This window comes from Cervus elaphus, chromosome X, assembly GCF_910594005.1.
Source record: "Cervus elaphus chromosome X, mCerEla1.1, whole genome shotgun sequence".
In the NCBI taxonomy this organism is placed as follows: Eukaryota; Metazoa; Chordata; class Mammalia; order Artiodactyla; family Cervidae; genus Cervus; species Cervus elaphus.
The window spans coordinates 133,209,358-133,230,437 of record NC_057848.1 but is presented as its reverse complement, the minus strand read 5'-3'; positions in this window follow the sequence as shown (position 1 = coordinate 133,230,437).

The following is a 21,080-nucleotide window of genomic DNA, read 5'->3' as shown; positions in this document are numbered from 1 at the left end:
AAGGAAACAAGCAAATGCACTGAGTGAAAATTTCAAAACAATGCAGAGATGGAGCCAATGAGCAAAGGATGCATTTCAGATGGAGTTGATGAAGACAAGCACAGTAGAAAATGACTCCATACTGTTTTGCCAGAGACTGGCTTATGACCCTCCTCCAGGAAGTCACTTAACTGCTTCTGTTTCCCAGAACAGTGCCCTAGGGACAGTTTTGCTGCTGATTAGAACCTCTGATACAAGACAAAGGCCATTCACACTGAGCAATCTGGAAGAACGGCAATCTCTGAATGCGACTCTAAAAATCTACATTCTCCTCTAGGAGTTTTATAGTTTCTGGTCTTACATTTAGATCTTTAATCCATTTTGAGTTTATTTTTGTGTATGGTGTTAGAAAGTTTTCTAGTTTCATTCTTTTACAAGTGGTTGACCAGTTTTCCCAGCATCACTTGTTAAAGAGGTTGTCTTTTTTCCATTGTATATCCTTGCCTTCTTTGTCAAAGATAAGGTGTCCATAGGTCCGTGGATTTATCTCTGGGCTTTCTATTCTGTTCCATTGATCTATATTTCTGTCTTTGTGCCAGTACCATACTGTCTTGATGACTGTGGCTTTGTAGTAGAGTCTGAAGTCAGGCAGGTTGATTCCTCCAGTTCCATTCTTCTTTCTCAAGATTACTTTGGCTATTCGAGGTTTTTTGTATTTCCATACAAATTGTGAAATTCTTTGGTCTAGTTCTGTGAAAAATACCGTTGGTAACTTGATAGGGATTGCATTGAATCTATAGATTGCTTTGGGTAGAATAGTCATTTTGACAATATTGATTCTTCCAATCCATGAACACGGTATGTTTCTCCATCTGTTTGTGTCCTCTTTGATTTCTTTCATCAGTGTTTTATAGTTTTCTATGTATAGGTCTTTTGTTTCTTTAGGTAGATATACTCCTAAGTATTTTATTCTTTTTGTTGCAATGGTGAATGGTATTGTTTCTTTAATTTCTCTTTCTGTTTTTTCATTGTTAGTATATAGGAATGCAAGGGATTTCTGTGTGTTAATTTTATATCCTGAAACTTTACTATATTCATTGACTAGCTCTAGTAATTTTCTGGTAGAGTCTTTAGGGTTTTCTATGTAGAGGATCATGTCATCTGCAAACAGTGAGAGTTTCACTTCTTCTTTTCCTATCTGGATTCCTTTTACTTCTTTTTCTGCTCTGATTGCTGTGACCAAAACTTCCAACACTATGTTGACATGGAAGCAACCTAGATGCCCATCAGCAGATGAATGGATAAGGAAGCTGTGGTACATATACACCATGGAATATTACTCAGCCGTTAAAAAGAATTCATTTGAATCAGTCCTAATGAGATGGATGAAACTGGAGCCCCTTATACAGAGTGAAGTAAGCCAGAACGATAAAGAACATTACAGCATACTAACACATATATATGGAATTTAGAAAGATGGTAACGATAACCCTATATGCAAAATGGAAAAAGAGACACAGAAATACAGAACAGACTTTTGAACTCTGTGGGAGAATGTGAGGGTGGGATATTTCAAAAGAACAGCATGTATACTATTTATGGTGAAACAGATCACCAGCCCAGGTGGGATGCATGAGACAAGTGCTCAGGCCTGGTGCACTGGGAAGACCCAGAGGAATCGGGTGGAGAGGGAGGTGGGAGGGGGGATCGGGATGGGGAATACGTGTAAATCTATGGCTGATTCATATCAATGTATGACAAAAAAATAAATAAATAAAAAAAAATAAATAAATTAAAAAAAAAAAAATAAAAAAAAATAAAAATCTACAGTGAGTTGGACATGGAGAACAGACTTGTGGACAAGGGCAAGGGGGAGGAAGGAGAGGGTGAGATGAATGGAGAAAGTAGCATGGAAGCATATACACTCCCACATGTAGAACAGATGGCCAGTGGAAATTTGCAGTATGATGCAGAAAGCTCAAACTGGGGATCTGTGCCAATCTAGAGGGGTGGGATGGGGTGGGAAAGGGTGGGAGGTGGGAGGGAGGTTCAAGAAGGAGGGGTCATAGGTACACCTATGGCTGGTTCATGTTGATGTATGGCAGAAACAAACACAATATTGTAAAGCAATTACCAATTAAAAATAAATTAATTAAAAATCTACAGTGAATATCATATTAAATAGTGATGTGTGTGTTTCTTTAAAATTAACAAGATTGTTTCCATTGCAGTTAATGTAGTATTGTAAGCAATACTTCAAATAAGGAAGAGTAAGATGATTTTAAGAATCAGAAGGAGGAAGCTAAACTGTCATTGTTTTCAGAAAGTCTAGTTGCTTCCATAGATGTTGTGATCCACACAGTCAAAGGCTTTGGCATAGCCAATGAAGCAGAAGTAGATCTTTTTCTGGAACTCTCTTGCTTTTTTGATGATCCAATGGATGTTGGCAATTTGACCACTTTACCTGCCTCCTGAGAAATCTGTATGCAGGTCAAGAAGCAACAGAACTGGACATGGAACAGCAGACAGGTTCAAAATAGGGAAAGGAGTACATCAAGGCTGTATACTGTCACCTTGCTTATATATGCAGAATACATCATGTGAAATGCCAGGCTGGATGAAACACAAGCTGGAATCAAGATTGCAAGGAGAAATAACAACAACCTCAGATATGCAGATGACACCACCTTTTATGGCAGAAAGCAAATAAGAACTAAAGAGCCTCTTGATGAAAGTGAAAGAGGAGAGTGAAAAAGTTGGCTTAAAACTCAACATTCAGAAAACTAAGATCATGGCATCTGGACCCATCACTTCATGGCAAATGGGGAAACAGTGGAAACAGTGAGAGACTTTAATTTTGGGGGCTCCAAAATCAGATGGTGACTGTAGGCATGAAATTAAAAGACACTTGCTTCTTGGAAGAAAAGCTATGACCAACCTGGACAGCATATTAGAAAGTAGAGACATTACTTTGCCAACAAAGGTCTGTCTAGTCAAAGCTATGGTTTTTCTAGTAGTTATGTGTGGATGTGAGAGTTGGTCTATAAAGAAAGCTGAGCACGGAAGAATTGATGCTTTTGAACTGTAGTGTTGGAGAAGACTCTTGAGAGCCCCTTGGACTGTGAGGAGATCAAACCAGTCTATCCTAAAGGAAATCAGTCATGAATATTCATTGGAAGGACTGATGCTGAAGCTGAAATTCCAATAGTTTGGCCACCTGATGAGAAGAATTGACTCACTGGAAGAGTCCCTGATGCTGGGAAAGATTGAAGGTGGGAGGAGAAGGGGAGGATAGAGGATGAGATAGTTGGATGGCATCACTGACTCAATGGACATGAGTTTGAGCAAGCTCTGGGAATTGGTGATGGATGGGGAAGCCCAGAGTGCCGCAGTCCATGGGGATGCAAAGAGTTGGGCATGACTGAGTGACTGAACTGACCTGAGTTGCTTCCATAGAAAATTCAAGAGACTCAAAAAGCTATTAGAACTATTAAGAAATTTCAACAAGTTTAATGGGTAAAAATAAAAATTAAAAATCAGTAATATTCTGATACATCAGCAACAGCCAATTAGAAAATATAATTTTAAGAATGTAATTCATAAAAAAATGCAATTCATAAAAGTAACAAATACTTATCTACAAATAAATCTGATAAAATATATATATACTTGAACGTAGAAAACCAGGTGGAGAGCACTATAAGTTTGTGGATATTTTGATAAAAATCCCAACAGTTTAGTGGGTGTGTCTTTTGATAAAATGATCTTAAAATGCAAACAGATATAAAATAGATAACTAATGAGAGCTTGCTGTATAGCACAGGGAACTTTACTCAGTATTCTGTAATGGCCTGTATGGAAAAAGAATCTAAAAAAGAGTGGATATATGTATATGTATAACTGATTCACTTTCCTGTACACCTGAAACTAACACAACATTGTAAATTGACTATACTCCAATAAAAATTAAAAAAAAAATTCAGACAGGATAGTAAAAGTCAAAGATATCAAGACACTTCAAAAAAAAAATAAAAGCAAAATGGAATAATTAGTATACATATAGTATATATATATGGCTTCCCTGGTGGTTCAGTTGGTAAAGAATCTGCCTGCAATGCTGGAGACCCAGGTTCGATCCCTGGGTCAGGAAAATCCCCTGCAGTAGGAAATGGCAACCCACGCCAGTATTCTTGCCTGAAAAATCCCATGGACAGAGGAGTTTGGTGGGCTACAGTCCATGGGGTCTCAGAGTTGGATATGACTTAGTGACTAAACCACTATACATGTGTATATATACATATATAATTAAGACAGTGGGAAAGTAGACCATTTATCATAGGAAACTTGTCTGCTCTTGACCAGAGACTCATGCTTTCATCTTTGAGATGTACGATATTCATTTCATTTCAGTTCAGTTGCTCAGTCTTGTCTGACTCTTTGTGATCCCATGGACTGCAGCACGCCAGGCTTCCCTGTCCATCACCAACTCCTAGGGCTTACTCAAGCTCACGTCCATCAGGTCGGTGATGCCATCCAACCATCTCATTCTGTCATCCCCTTTTCCTTTTGTCTTCAATCTTTCCCAGCATCAGGGACTTTTCTAGTGAGTCAGTTCTTCTCATCAGGTGGCCGAACTATTGGAGCTTCAGCTTCAGCATCAGTCCTTCCAATGAATATTCATTACTGATTTCCTTTAAGATGGACTGGTTGGATCTCCTTGCAGTCCAAGGGACTCTCAAGAGTCTTCTCCAACACCACAGTTCAAAAGCATCAATTCTTCAGCGCTCAGCTTTCTTTATAGTCCAACTCTCACATCCATACATGACCACTGGAAAAACCACAGCCTTGACTAGACGGACCTTTGTTGGCAAAGTAATGTCTCTCCTTTTTAATATGCTGTCTCAGTTGGTTATAACTTTTCTTCCAAGGAGTAAGCGTCTTTTAATTTCATGGCTGCAGTCACCATCTGCAGTGATTTTGGAGCCCCAAAACATAAAGTCTGTCACTGTTTCCATTGTTTCCCCATCTATTTGCCATGAAGTGATGGGACCGATATTGACAAAGTCATGCATGATATTGGGGACATTTAATTCTTTTTTAGTTTAATTTTTTTTCTTTTTTAAATTGTGGTAAAATATACATAGCATCAAATTTAGCATCTTATTCATTCTAAGTGTCCAGTTCAATGGCATTGAGTAACATTCATACTGTTGTACAACCATCACCACCCTTCATTTCCAGGACTCTTTCCATCTTGCACAACTAAAACTTTGTGTCCATTAAACAATAACAATGATGTTTAATTTGGATGAAAACAGTTTTATCTAGAGTGTAGAACATTTCAAATTACGGTCCTTCTTCCCTCCCTGCCATCATTTCCTTCCTCCCTTCCTCCCTTCCTTCCTTCTTTCCTCCTTCCCTCCCTCCCACCCATCCTCCATTCCAACACAGTGACAAATGTCTTTGCAGCTTTTTCAGATAGTTTAACATAATGGAAATTGTGGTGGTTTTCTTGATTGACTAAACTAGCCACTACTTAAAAGGAAGGGACTTTGGATGGACTTCTCACCGGTATCCTTAATGTCTTTGCAGTGGACTGAATGCTTGTGTCCCCCCCGGCCAAATTTTTATATTAAAATGGTAACTCCCAATGTGATGATAATAGAAGGTGGAGCCTTTAGAAGGTGATTATGGGTCTTGAGAATGCGGCTCTCATGAATGAGATTAATGTCCTTATAAAAGGAATCCCAGAGAGCTTTTTCCCTCTACTATGTGAGGATATATCAGTTGGCAGTCTGCAATCCAGAAGAGGGCTCTTACCAGAACCTGACTATGCTGGCTTCTTGATCTAGAACTTTCAGCCTCCAGAACTGTGAGGAACAAATTTCTGTCGTATAAAAGTCACTCAGTCTGTGATAATTTGCTTTAACAGCCTGAACTGATTAAAACAGTCTTTATATATTGATTGCTAGGGCTTTCTGTTTAATTATGAGAAAGCTTGCCCCCGATCTTTTTCAAATTACAAAAAATCAGATGTGAACAAGCATGAATTCCATATAATACTGCAAAGTTTGTTTGCACTGAATTATGTTAAACAAATATAAGCTCTAATAGAGTGTACAGTATAAAAGTATATGTAAGCAAGATGTTGAAATGGGATATAGTCTCAGTTCTGACTGAGGCTCCAGGACAGTAGAGGAAATGAGGGGCTAGACCAGTGAAGCAATTCCAACTTATAAAAACATTTGAAGAAAATGAGCGAGTTGGATATTAGCTCGTTCTTTAGAGAACACTGTGGTGCATTGTATGTGCCCTGTTACCATAGAAAAGGGGGAGAAGCCCTTGTCCATCACCTCAAGTCTCTTTTGAGAAAGTCATCAGTGATACTACTTCCGGATTTTAGTATGTTGTCCTCTGGAGTTTGGGAGGTGCTGTAGACTGGTATATATTATACTTGTGAGGAATCTAATGTTCCAGAGACTGAGAGAACAAATATATGGACACCAAAAGGGAAAGGAGAGGTGAGAGGAATTGGGAAATTGATATTGACACATATGCACTATAGATACTATGTATGAGCTAGATAACTAAGGAGAATCTACTGAACAGCACAGGGAACTCTACTCAATGCTCTGTGGTGACCTGAATGGGAAGGAAATCCAAAAAATAGGGGATATATGTATACATATAGCTGATTCACTTTGCTGTACAGTAGAAACTAAGCCAACATTGTAAAACAACTACACTCCAATAAAAATTAATAAAAACAAACAAACAAAAAATAAAGTTCTAGGGCCTGGCTGAAGCAATTTACCATTGTGGCTGAGGAGTAAAGTGATACATATTGATGACTGGTCAAAGGTTTGAGTTTCTGATGGAGTAAATATGTATGGAGAGAGTAGGTGAGTCTGAAACTACTCAAAGGGATTTTTCCCAAGAGGGCCTTGAGAGGGGTAATAGCACAAGGTCTGTGTGGAGGAAGAATGCCAAGAAATAGTGGATCAAGGGTAGATTCTCAAAAGGCCAGGTGGAGAATGTATCACCCTTGTCGGGGACAGCGGGTAGAACATTCTTGGTGATGAGTATGGATGAGGTCTTCAAAAAACCCATGGGGCATTCCACAAGAGGGATAAAATTAAAAATTCACCATATCTAAAAGAGGAAATTAACACTCCCTCACAAGGCCTTTTTCTGTTTCCCTCTTGTCTCCTTCTTGCTCCCCAAAATTTGGCTCCAGAGGGGTTAGAAACTATGGTTAGTAAGCTAGGGAAAGAAGGGTAGATATTCAAGATGGTAAACTAGAGAAGAAGCAAACCTGTCTCTCTTCTCAATGCAAGTTTTCCACCTGGGTAAGGGCTCAGCTAGGAGAATGGAGAAGCTCTGACTCTGAGGAGAGTTTGACATTTTTACTATTATTCCAGAGGGAAATAACTGACATGAAGTTGTTTGGGGAATTGAAGAGAATTTTTCAGTGTATCTGAGAGTGAGCAAAAAAGCTATGGGTTTCACCCTAGTTTTCCTATAAGAAGTAATGTCACAGAGCAGGCTACAGGGTGAGGAAGGTTAATGGTAACTGGGTGTCTTCTACAATATTCTTCATGTTGTGTGTGTATGTTTTAAGTAGCTCAAAATTAAAATTTTAACAAAAGAAAAAAAGAACAAATGGCATCTAACTGACCAACTTTAAATAATGGCTTATTCAAGGTAAAGAATCTCAGTGTCAAAGTTTAGAATGTGTTAAGAAGCTGTTTAGCACCTAAGAAGCCATTTAGCGAGTCGTGTCTGACTTGCAAAGAGTCGGACAAGACTGAGCTACTGAACTGAACTGAACTGAAGAAGCCGTTTAATCAAAATTATTGAAAATAAGTTTCAGGAAAAGCATGAAGGATGGTCACCAGCATGTTGATACATCTAGCATCTTATTTCTACATCATCACTTGCTCAGCTCAGTTGATTGGTTGTCTTACCAGTTATCCCTTGCCTTTTACCTGGCTTTCCGTTAACTACTCAGCTGCAAGGACTGAGACTCCATGGTCGGTGTCTGATTTATGTCCCATTATTCTTGTGTCTTTCTGTGCTCTTTGTGTGGTTTAGATATGTATATATCAAAACATAAAAGCTGCTGCTGCTGCTGCTGCTGCGTCGCTTCAGTCGTGTCCAACTCTGTGCGACCCCATAGACAGCAGCCCACCAGGCTCTCCCAACCCTGGGATTCTCCAGGCAAGAGCACTGGAGTGGGTTGCCATTTCCTTCTCCAATGCATGAAAGTGAAAAGTGAAAGTGAAGTCGATCAGTCGTGTCTGACTTTGTGACCCCATGGACTGCAGCCTACCAGGCTCCTCCATCCATGCTGCTAGCTAACCTATAAAAAAAGAACAACAACAAAAAAAACCCTCCAAATATCAGCTAAAACCCCTGACATTGTGGTTGGGATAACTATACCTAGGAAGTGATATGTAAAATTTAAAAGAAAAATTCAACTAGAGACTACCAAATATACTAGATTCTTGATAAAAGAGAAATATAGATTTCTCTATCAGTGACCACCAACTGTAGGTAGCCACATCCATGGCAGGAAAGAGTCAAGAGGAGGTGAACTGAAGAGAAAAGGAGATAATAAGTTAAAGTTTCTCTCAAAACCTCTCCTCTCCTTCTGACACCACCATAGCCTGAAGACATCTCCTTTTTTTGTGACCAAGTCTCCTAGATCTGGGCTTCCCTGATGGCTCAGATGGTAAAGAATCTGCCTGTAGTGCAGGAGACCTGGGTTCAATCCCTGGGTCAGGAAGATCCCCTGGAGAAGGAAATCGCAAACCACTCAAGTATTCTTGCCTGAAGAATTCCATGGACAGAAGAGCCTGGCATGCTACGTTCCATGGAGTCACAAAGGGTCAGACACGACTGATGGACTAACATTCCGAGATCCATTGCATACTTGTTTAATGTATCTTGACTAGTTTTTCTAGGGCTTCCATAGTAGCTCAGTTGGTAAAGAATCCGCCTGAAATGCAAGAGGCCCTGGTTTGATTCCTGGGTCAGGAAGATCCACTGGAGAAGGGATAGGCTACCCAGTCTAGTATTCTGGCCTGGAGAGTTCCATGGACTGTATAGTCCATGGGGTCACAAAACATTGGACATGACTGAGTGACTTTCACTTTCACTGATTGTACATGTCTGGCTTTTTAAAAAAAAAAAATTTGTTTACTTATTTGACTGCATTGGGTCATAGTTGTGGCACATGGGATCTTCAATCTTTGTTGCGGCATGTGGAATCTTTAGTTGAGGCATGTGGGATCTAGTTACCCAACCAGGGATCAAACCCGAGCCCTCTGCATTGAGAACACTGAGTCTTACCCACTGGACCACCAGGAAAGTCCCATTTCTGGCTTTTTGTAGCAGAATTTTCAGTCTGTAAAAGCAGAGTGGATGCTGCTAAGTTGCTTCAGTCGTGTCTGACTCTGTGTGTGACCCCATAGACGGCAGCCCACCAGTCTCCTCTGTCCCTGGGATTCTCCAGGTAAGAATTCTGGAGTCGGTTGCCATTTCCTTCTCCAGTGCATGCATACATGCTAAGTCGCTTCAGTCATGTCTGACTCTGTGTGTGACCCCATAGATGGCAGCCCACCAGGCTTCTCTGTCCACAGGATTCTCTAGGCAAGAATACTGCAGTGGGTTGCCATTTCCTTCTCCGAAAAGCAGAGTGGATGAGATGAGAGATTTGCAGTCCCATGTTTCTGAGTGAGCCACATAGATGAAGCCAAGCCTTGGGGAACACTCTGTTTCTACTGAACTATGTAATCTTCTTTTGTGGTCCTATGGTATCCAAAGGAAATCTAACCTTGTAACTTCATCAGTCATCACAAAGAAAGAAAAGCACCTAGAATCCAAGATGGCACTTGAGTTTGATGGGACACAGTGGATTTCATTAGTTTCTGAGATTAATCTCTCTCTTGATTTTATTCATTTATTTTTGGCCACACTTCACAACTTGTAGGGTCTCGATTCCCTGACCAGGGATTGAACCTGGGCCATACCAGTGAAAGTGATGAAACCTAAGCACTAGATCACAAGGCAACTCCCTCTTTCTCTTGCTTTAAATGAAATTATTTATTATTGGTCAGGGGCCCATATTTCCAACACATAATGGGGCTGGTATCAGCATTTTCATCCACTTATTTCCAAAGTCGGCTTAGGTAACGTGACCATCAAGTTCAGAACAAAAGATATTGTTTGTTAGGAAAGTTAAGCTTATAGTGTCTTTGTGACTTGGCATGCTGTGTGTGTGCTCAGTTGCTCAGTCTTGTCTGACTCTTTGTGACCCCATAGACTGTAGTCTGCCAGACTCCTCTGATCATGGGATTTCCCAGGTAAGAATACTAGAGTGGATTGCCATTTCCTATTCCAGGGGGTCTTACCTACTCAAGGATCAAACGCAGTTCTCTTTTGTTTCCTGCAATGGCAGGCAGATTCTTTACCACTGTGCCACCTGACCATGTATCACCACAAAAGGATCAGATTCCATATTACACAACATGAGATTATAATCTCCACAATGATTCCTACCTGCTGTGTGACCTTGGGCAAATTCTTAGCCTCTCTGAGTGTCTATATCTTTATGAAGGGAGTAATGATTTAAACATTGTGAAGCTGTGAGAATTAATTGAAATAGTGTATGTAGAGTGCCTCATAGGATGCCTGGAACATTAGGGAACAGTAAAATAATAACTTCCCTGGTGGTTCAGATGGTAAAGAATCTTCCTGCAATGCGGGAGACCTGGGTTCAATCCCTGGGTTAGGACATTCCCCTGGAGAAGGGAATGGCAACCCACTCCAGTATTCTTGCTTGAGGAATTCCTTGGACATAGGAGCCTGGTGGACTACAGTCCATGGAATCCCAAAGAGGTGGAAATGACTGAGCGACTAACAAGTCATAAATTGTTCCATTTTTTTAGCCCTATATTATACTTTTGAAGTTCTCAACTGGCTAGGACAAGTTTGGTGTCTAATCAGGATGGACTGGTTTATATTGTTACATGAACAAACCTAAAATCTCACTGTCTTGCAACAACAAAGTTGATTTCCTGTTCATGTTATTTAGTCACTGTAGGTTGACCCTGGTTCTATTCCATATCATCTTCTCTCTGGGATGCAAGGGGGGAGCAGCCTCTGTTTGCAATGTTGCCAGTAGCTGTGGCAGATGGAAAGGAGAACATGGTGAGGAAGGCGTTGGTCCTTAAAGCCTCCATCCAGAATGGACACTTCTGCTTACTCATTGGTCAAGGTAAGTGACTTGGCCATATGTAGTTTTAATAGGATGGAGAAGTGTAATCCTTCCATATGAATGAGCAACAAATATTAGTGAAGCATAGCTGTTTACCATAGGGTTGATCCAGCTGAGTGTTTCATTCCCCAAACTCTCCAGAAAACAAACATAGATATTGAGTGTCTGATGCTACAATTATGTGTTCATATGAAAGCCTATATAATCCTACCTACTTATCCATTTAATTTCAACTAAGATGCTGCTTCTACTATAGTGTTCCTGGATTTTTCTTGCTGGAAAAAGAATAAACTACTATGGCCTGACATTTTACTTCTGAGGGCATGTACCACACTCTGCCATGTGTTACACTGTATTATTTCACATGTATTTTTTTCTCAGTGGTATTCACCTTCAAGGAGTTTACAATCTGTGTCTTATTCATCCTCAGGACCCTGATGGTACCCAATTCAGTGTCTTGAACATAATTTATTCACATTATTTGTAGAGATGAATTGAGAGCTCAGATGAGAAGTGAACAGTATATGTGGGTGGGGTGGAGGAAGTGGGTGCTACACAATGAGGAAATATCTCCCCTTGAAGTCAAATATATGTTTTCTGAAAGTCCTTGGTAGTAATCATGGGAAACTCTCTGGGGAAACTGGAATGTCAGCTGAGACTCCTGAGAATCACTTTTGCAGGGCTCGGAAAAGACAGAGGCTATGAGAGAAAATTAAGGTCATTGGAGAACTATATCAGCTAGTTTATAATTAGCAATTACTGCAGAAAGGTGAAACATTTATTTCAATCAGGCAACCAAGTTGCATAATTGCACCAAGAGTATTTGTCCACACCCTTTCCAGAATGCGTTAAGCATTTACAGAGAGAAACAAATAGCTTCCGCATTGGTGGTAAAAGGAAGAAAACAGACTTTTGAGGCTGTCCCGGGCAATAATATGTGGTATGGTATGCTTGCCATGTGGGTGGATTAACCATGTTTTCCTCTTCCTCTCTTAACCCAACAACCTCTAGTCCTATGTCAAGTCTGAGAAAGAACCAAGAAAGATTAATTCTTTCCTGGTAACTTAGATACTCAAGGAGTCACCTGTGTTTTCTTTAGTTCAACTACTATTCATTGATTCATCTGCTAGAGACTGTGATAGTTTGAGTCTATTCAGTCTCGTAAGCAATCTAGAGTCTTATTCTTAATATGTCTTTATATATGTTATTTCTGCCTGAAATAGTCTCATCTTTGTCCTGAATAATCCCTACTTATCCTTCTGATTTTGGTTTCAACATCCCATTATTTAGAAAGAATTTCTTGTCATGCAAACAAAGGTTTCGCTTCTCCCCTTTTGTGTGCTTTCAAAACAAAATAGATGTCCCTCATCATAGCATTGTTCACAATCAAACTGCACTGTGCTTTCTTGTTTAATTGTCTGTAACTCCCAGTGGCCTGTACACTCTAGGAGGGCGAGGCTGTTTCTTGCTCACTGCTGTAGCCTCTGCACTGTAATGTCTGATGAAAGTTGATTAATGTATCATTATCTTTTTATGGCCATTATATGATTATATTATTATAATATATTACCATGTCAATGCTCTATAATAGTGGTAAATGTGTATCTTTGAGGAATTTAGCCATTTGCAACTAGCTGTAATTTTTAAAGAGTTATCTTCAGAACGTCTATGAATTAGTCTGTCAGGGCAATTTGAATAGAGTGCTCTGCTTTTCAGTAAGATGAACAAAGCCAGGAATCAAGGCTTGCATTCTAGATTTGGCTCTAACTATCTTGCTGTGTGTTCTTGGGGATTAACTTCACCTCTCTAAACTGTTTTTCACATATGTAAAAAAAAACAATATGGAATAGAGATGTTGTATGCCTGACATTTTGTGACTACCACTGTGTGGTGATTTGAAATGTTACCCAAACATTCTCTGACTGTTTTCCTACTGAGGGGTGGGGTCTGTGTTCCCTCCTCCTGAATCTCGGCTCTGTGACTGATTATTCAAGAAAATATAGTAGAGGTCATACTGTGCCAGTTTCTAGGCCCAGTCGAAGAAGTTGACAGCTTCTTTCTGCTTCTTGGATGTTCATGGTTGAAACCAAACTACCATGTCCTAAGGAAGCCCAAACATCCCATGGAGAGGCCCACCATGGAAGGAAACTGAGCTCCCTTGTCCCTAGCCCCTGCTAAGCTCTCAACTGGCAGCCAGCACCAAGTTACCAGCCATATGAGTGAGCCATTTTGAAAATGAATCCTCCAGCCTCCAGTTGAGCTGCCCAAGCTGATGCTGCATAAAGCAGCAAGGCTCTTTCCTTCCCCAACCCTTCTCAACATGCAGATTCATGAGCAAAATCACTGATTCTTGTATTAAGCCATTAGGTTTTGGAGCAGTTTGTTACACAGCAGTGGATAACTGATACACACCTTTAGTTATTACTTCCTAGTGTCTCAGACTTTTCACCCACTGAAATATTCTGGTATATGTAAAATTAGTTCCAGACCTTTGACAAATCAATGTTTACTTCAAAATTGTAACAGGAACAACAGCAGTAAGGAGAATATACCATTAAGTGATTGCATACTGGATGGGTAATGCTCTTCCTGGACTTCTCAGCAGAGGTTAGTGAAGAAAGCTTTGGTCAAAGTAACTGATATAAATGACAAATGGGTCAACCAATCTTCATTGGCATGTAAGATCTATGATCTATGAGCTTTTGCTGGAGATGATACCAATTATGGGTGAGTACCCAAACTACCATGAAAACTTAGCCTTCACTTATTTTGTGCGAAGTGATGTTCTCAACAGTAGCACAAGGTATCCATTTACTACTGTGTCCCCTCAGTTAACCTACACTGGGAAACAAGACCATTTCTTTAAAATGGCATTGTTATATATAAAATAATATTTTTATACCTCATGTAAATACATATCTAGCTAAAGCAACCCAGGGTGTATAATGAATACCCTCAGTAGCTAAGTAGTTGGTTTTGTCAGTGGGTTCAGGAAATGAGGATTGATAGTGATGTCTTTGTGCTGCCACAGTAGCTCCTGGGACTGGTGACTTCTAGACAAGGTATGGCTTCTGGGATGATTCCCACATCTACAAGAGCAGTGGCTCTGAGCAAAAACCATGAAGCCAAAGAATCCGGGTAAAAGTTCAACTTATTAGTTGTATGACATTGGACAAATTGCTAGGCCTTTCTATGCCTCAATTTCCTTACTATGGTGACAATAGTAGTGAATATCTCATGGGGTTATTTTAAAGGTTAAATGATTTATTATGTGTAAAGGACTGAGAACAATGCATGTTATATAAATGTTAGTTATTAATATTACCACTAGTTACTATTATTTTTATTTCTTTCTTATCTTGTAGCTGAAAACCCTGTCTAAAATTAAGTCCTTTGTATATGGACACCAGACAGAGCCTGCCATATCCAGGAGGCCATTGATTAATTTCAAAAGTCCTAAGCATACCATTGGCGTATAGAACATTCCAGCATCCTTTTTCCTCTCTTAGTCCTGCTTCCTCTCGAGAAGTGTTCACTCCATTTCACTTACACCAGTCACTCTTTACTCCACCATTAGTTACAGAAGCATCTGGTTCTATAAGTAAAGGAATGTAGAGAGGTTTGGATGGAAAAAAAGCATTAGAACGAGTTTTCTCTTATAGGTATTAAAAATAGCACTTTAAGAAACTGATTATTATAAATGTTTAATTTTATGTCATATGGTTGGCATTGAAGTTTAACCTTTACTTGAATGTATACTGTAGAGTTTTAACAAAGCAAGTTCTATATTTATTATGTTTAGTGTGATTAGAAATTCCCTCTTTCATGTTTTACATAAAGTGAAATTTATGTATGTTTTGTACATAGATATACAAGATTATATTAAGAGGCTTTAAGATTTAAAGATTCTGGGACTTCCCTGGTGGTCCAGTGGCTAAGTCTCTGTACTTCCAATGCAGGAGGACTGGGTATAATCCCTGGTTAGGGAACTAAATATCCTGAGTGCCTCAACTAAGACCTGGCACAGCCAAATAGATAAATAAGATTTAAAGATCTTATATTTGGTCAACATAATTGAGATAAGATTTGGGTTTTTAGGCCCAGTGGGTGTTTGTTTGTTTGTTCGTTTTCCCTAACATTCAGGTTTAAGTCTACACCTTAGGCTGAGTTCCCTGGAAACTAACTGAGATCACACTGTGTGCAAAGGTTTATTAGGGGGTGCTCTAAGGAGATATGGCTTCCCAGGTGGCACAATGGTAAAGAATCTGCCTGCCAATGCAGGAGACACTGTAGACACGGGTTTGGTCCCTGAGTTGGGAAGATCTCCTGGAGAAGGAAATGGCAACCCACTCGAGTAATCTTGCCTGGATAATTCCATGGACAGAGGAGCTTGGTGGGCTACAGTCCACGGGGTCACAAAGAGTTGGACATGACTGAGTGACTGAGCATGCATACACACTAGGGAGATAGACCCATGAGGAAGTGAGGGGGCAGGATTGGAGAAAGGCAGAAGCTGACCCTCCATGTGGTTGCCACAGAGGTCTCAGCTGATTGTATAGGGAGTGATGGAGCTAGGAAGGCCGTCCTGAGTCATCCCGAATTGAGGTTGAGGGCCCAGACCTTGAATCTCCAAATTGGACACTGAGGCTGAACTCCTTGGAGTAGACATAAACTTGGACAAACAAGGCTGCTTCCTGGAGCCAAGAGCACTTCAAGCTAAGTGTCCCAGCTGTGTCTGCAACTGATCATCACAACCGCTGGGGATGGGAGCACCAGCCTGACAAGAGGGCTGGGACAGAGCCCGCAGTATCTGCTAAAGTGCAGACAACGCGTTTTAAGAATGATGTATTTCTAATGAAAAGCACTTCCATGGCTACTAACAAGAAGCAAACGACTCAGGCAAATTACTTAATCTCTCTGAGCCTCATTTTTTCCTGTTCACTGGAGATGAGATCATTTATAAGGACTAACAGAGCTCTACTCCTGTGTCTTTCCCATAGGAGACAACTCCATCAATTCTAGTTCCTGTCCCACCTGGCTCCATTCTGTGAGATAAAGAATCTTAGGTCCGGAAATTCTAGCCCCTGTGTTTTCAAACAACACTGGGAACTGTAGTTCTGCTCTTGCTCAGGGTTAGCTGTCTGGGCAGGAAATGAATGTCACTGAAACACCTAGAATGGGCCAGGCTCTTTGCCAATTCTTTATCCAGTTCTTTATCTTTATTTCTCTTTATCCCTCACCATGACATTGAGGGGTGGGTGTGAGCATCCTCATTTCACATGGGAGGAAAGTTAAGCTCACAGAGGTGAAGTGTCCTGCTCAAGGTTACATGGTTAAGAAGGGGCAGAGATCAGGTTCCGACCCAAGTTCACACATTGCTTCATGTACTGCTGCCCTAGCCCAGGTGTTGCGTGCCCTTCACTTGAAAGTTCAGGCTTCCAGAATGTAGCTGGGAAAAGGAAATTAAAATTTTAAGGGGGATTAATATTTTAAAAATATTGATGTCATTTTCTATTCTGCTTTCCTGAGCATGTGATCTTACCCTGGACAGCCCAGGATACTCAATAGCCTAGACATTTTTTGAGGTTCTGTGTGTGTGTGTATGTGTGTGTGTGTGTGTGTACACTAGTGATAAGAAGTGTTAAAGAAGAAATACAGAAACACATGAAGATATTCGCAAAATATGGTTATGCAGCAAACCACAGCTTTGTAAGTTCAGCTATGGTCTTCAGAAAGGATTTGCTCAATTTTTTAGCATATATTAACGCATATATATGGAGTCTGAAAGAAAGTGAAAGTGAAAGTGAAGTCGCTCAGTCATGTCCGACTCTTTGCGACCCCATGGACTGTAGTCTATCAGGCTCCTCTGTCCATGGGATTCTACAGGCAAGAATACTGGAGTGGGTTGCCATTTCCTTCTCCAATAAGAATACTGGAGTGGGTTGCTATTTCCTTCTCCAGGGATCTTCCCAACTCAGGGATTGAACCCACATCTCCTGCATTGACAAGCGGATGCTTTTACCACTGAGCCACCTGGGAGATCCCATATGGAATCTAGAAAGACGGTATTGATGGACCTATTTGCAGGGTAGCAATGGAAACGCAGACAGTGAACAAACTTGTGGACACAGGGTGGGGGAAGAAGAGGGTGGGATGAATGGAGAGAGTAGCAGGGAAACATATATTACCATATGTAAAATAGCCAGTAGGAATTTGCTGTGTGACTCAAGGAGCTCAAGTAGGTGCTCTGTGACAATGTAGATGGATGGGATGGAATAGAGGGTGGGAGGGAGATTCAAGAGGGAGGGGACATTAATACTTAAAGCTGATTCATGTTGATGTATAGCAGAACCAATACAACATTGTAAAGCACTTATCCTTCAATGTAAAGTAAATAAATTTAAAAAGGAAAAGACTTGCTCAATTTTGAAAGCAGACCCCTCTTCTCACTCCCCTCTTGCACCTCAGCATCTCCAGCATCAAGGACCCAGAGCAGAACAGAAGCACATTGAGTTCACACAGCAAAATGATGAGTCTCGTTGCTTCAGTGCAAGGAGAATGTGACCCCAGGAAAGTAAGAGACAGCTGTGCCCCTTTCCAAGAGGAAAGTGGGAAAGAGAAATAAAAGGGAGAAAAAACCAAGCTGGTGTGGATCTCTGATTCTTATCTTTCCAGGTTTCAGTGAGAAGATAGGGGTGGTGGTGACTTCATTAGAAATCAGGGTGACTCCTAATTTGGCCCCCTGATGTAAAGAGCTGACTCATTGGAAAAGATCCTGATGCTGGGAAAGATTGAAGGCAAAAGGGGATGAGATGGTTGGATGGCATCACCGATTCCATGGACATGAACTTGGGCAAACTCTGGGAGATGGTAGTGAACAGGGAAACCTGGTGTGCTGCAGTCCATGGGGTTGCCAAGAGTTGGACGTAACTTAGCGACTGAACAACAAGGGTGACTCCAAGAATGAATCAGGCATGGCATGGCCAGACACAGGAAGACCCTGAGTTTCATTTAGTGGCAGTACCAGCTCTCAGTTCCCATGTGCCATAAACTTAGAGTTGAGTACCCATCGACTTTTTATAAGGACCCCCAGTGGGAGGATGAAGGACACTTTATCTGAATCTTAGGGTGGGCTGCTGGGCTGGCAGATAGGACGAAGCCCTTGGCAGAGACCCAGGGATGGGTCAGTGACCTGTGATGGTTGAGGTGAGGCCAGATCACCACTGAGTCTTACACGAGCCGAGAGGGTTAGCAGCCTGGGGCTCTATCATGCACAGCCCTCAGTGGATGGTGCAGGCATGGTGGGCAGGACACCTGCAGGGAACTGAGGGCTCCCTTGTTGCCTTGGAAGCAGAAATGACCTTGTCTGAGGACCTCATGCCTTTCCTGTCATCATGATGGTCTATAAGTTCTTTTTCTCCACTGAACCATGTGTTATTTATTCTCGCCCCATCTCCCCAGTGGCACTAGTGGTAAAGAACCCAACTGCCCATGTAGGAGACATAAGAGACATGGGTTTGATCCCTGGGTCAGGAAGATCCCCTGGAGGAGGGCGTGGCAACCCACTCCAGTATTCTTCCCCGGAGTATTCTGTCCCATGGACAGAGGAGACTGGCAGGCAATAGTCCATAGGGTCACACAGAATCAGACACAACTGAAGTAACTTAGCATGCACATCTCCCAACACAAGATCCATTTCCACCCTTTTGCATTTTGTTCTGGGTCTCAGGAGGCTGACTTTTCACAGGCTGCATCAACTGGCTTACCCTCTGGCTTCTGGGCACCTTTCACCAATGGAAGGCACCACGTGGGGACCAGCATGTGGGTGGAAAGAGAGAAGGGTTATTTTCCTTCTGCTCCCTCCCTATCTGGCAACAGCTTATAAGTGACTGCATTCCTCTGCCCAAGGACCGATGTGCAGCCCTCTCTCAAATCTAGAAGTCTCATCTGGCTCTAGAACCCTTCCCCTTTTAGACTTCTGAACCTTGCATGCTTCCACGTCTCTCCTTGGCTTCTCTTAACTCTATCAACCTATCAACCTTGGGCTTCCCAGGTGGCTCAGTGGGTAAAGAACCCACCTGCCAATGCAGGAGATGTGGGTTTGATCCCTGTGTTGGGAAGATCCCTGGAGGAGGGCATGGCAACCCACTCCAGTATCCCTGCCTGGAGAATCCCATTGACAGAAGAGCCTGGCAGGCTACAGTCCATAGCGTCTCAAAGAGTTGGACATGACTAGAGCTTCTTAGCATGCACACACAACCCTATCAACACCTTTAACAATAATCTATTTCTTTCTAAATTGAAGGATAGTTGATTTAAAGTGTTGTGTTTCTTTCTGCTTTATAGAAAAGTGATTCATGTATATTATATATATATGTATATTCATTTTCATACTAATTTCCATTATGGTTTACCACAGGATATTGAATATAATTCCCTGTGCCATACAGTAAGACCTTGTTGTTTATCCATTCTATATAAAATAGTTGGCATCTGCTAATCCCAAACTCCCAATCCAACCCTCCCTCACCCCTCTTCTCCTTTGGTAAACTTAAGTTGGTTTTATGGGTCTGTAAGTCTGTTTCTGTTTCATAAGTAAGTTCATTTGTGACAACAGTCTTTTAATTAAACAACCCCGCTTTGCATGTGGTTTGCTGCTGGGTGGAATGACTTTTTGTCTTGGTTTGCCCTAGATGGTCCCATTCAATTCCAATTGTCCCAGTGTGATGGTTGTAGCATCCCTCTTTCATGCTTAAAGTATCCTGTCTGGATAGTGTCATACTCTGATCACCCCGGCTGCCTCACCATCTCAGAGAGGATGGCAGGTTGAGATGCTGGTGAACAGGCGTACACTTGACTGGGCCCTTAACTAATTGGCTCTCGTGCTCACTCACAGGAGGGCATGAGATTACTTATAGACACGATCAAAGAAGCTAAATTTTCTCTAGGTTTGCAGGCTGCAGTGTGAAGGATTTTTCAAGTCCTGTTGCTCATTTGTCACTCCTGGGGGGCAGCTGCTGCTGCTAAGTCGCTTTAGTCATGTCTGACTCTGTGCGACCCCATAGACGGCAGCCCACCAGGCTCCCCTGTCCCTGGAATTCTCCAGGTAAGAACCCTGGAGTGGGTTGCCATTTCCTTCTCCAATGCATGAAAGTGAAAGTGAAGTCGCTTAGTTGTGTCTGACTCGTAGCGACCCCATGGACTGCAGCCCACCAGGCTCCTCCGTCCATGGGATTTTCCAGGCAAGAGGATTGGAGTCAGGTGCCATTGCCTTCTCCACCTGGGGGGCAGGGCTCTACCTTATCCATCTTTGCCAACTCCATTCTGCCTAGTGCCCCGTCAGGCCTGGGGTCGGTAAACACTGTCTGAATGAACAATAAAAGGATGGTCCCACCGTGTTCCATCAGTGTGACAACTCATTCACACAAGGACGTAACCATGGCACCAGTTCTCCCAGGAGCTGTGTATACTTCACAGAGGGAGTTGCTGTTATGGGGAAAGGAATTGGCAGGGTGCTTGTGTGTGTGTGTGTGTGTGTGTGTGTGTGTGTGTATGAGTGCATGTGTGTGTAGGTTTGGGCATGAGATTACAATCTAAATGTGAACTCACAGTGAAGAGTCATTTCTGTTGTTTGGATGGACATGAATTTTAGAGGGGAGGGATACATTTTGTGATTTAAAGTTCTCCTGCTTTTCCCTTTCTCACTACACACAAAAGAAGCCACAGAGCTTGCCCCTGCTTTGCCTGGGTCAAGGTGGTTTCTGTCAGTTCTGTAGGATTTAGCAAAAGCATTCAGTGAGCACACACTGGGTGCCAGGTC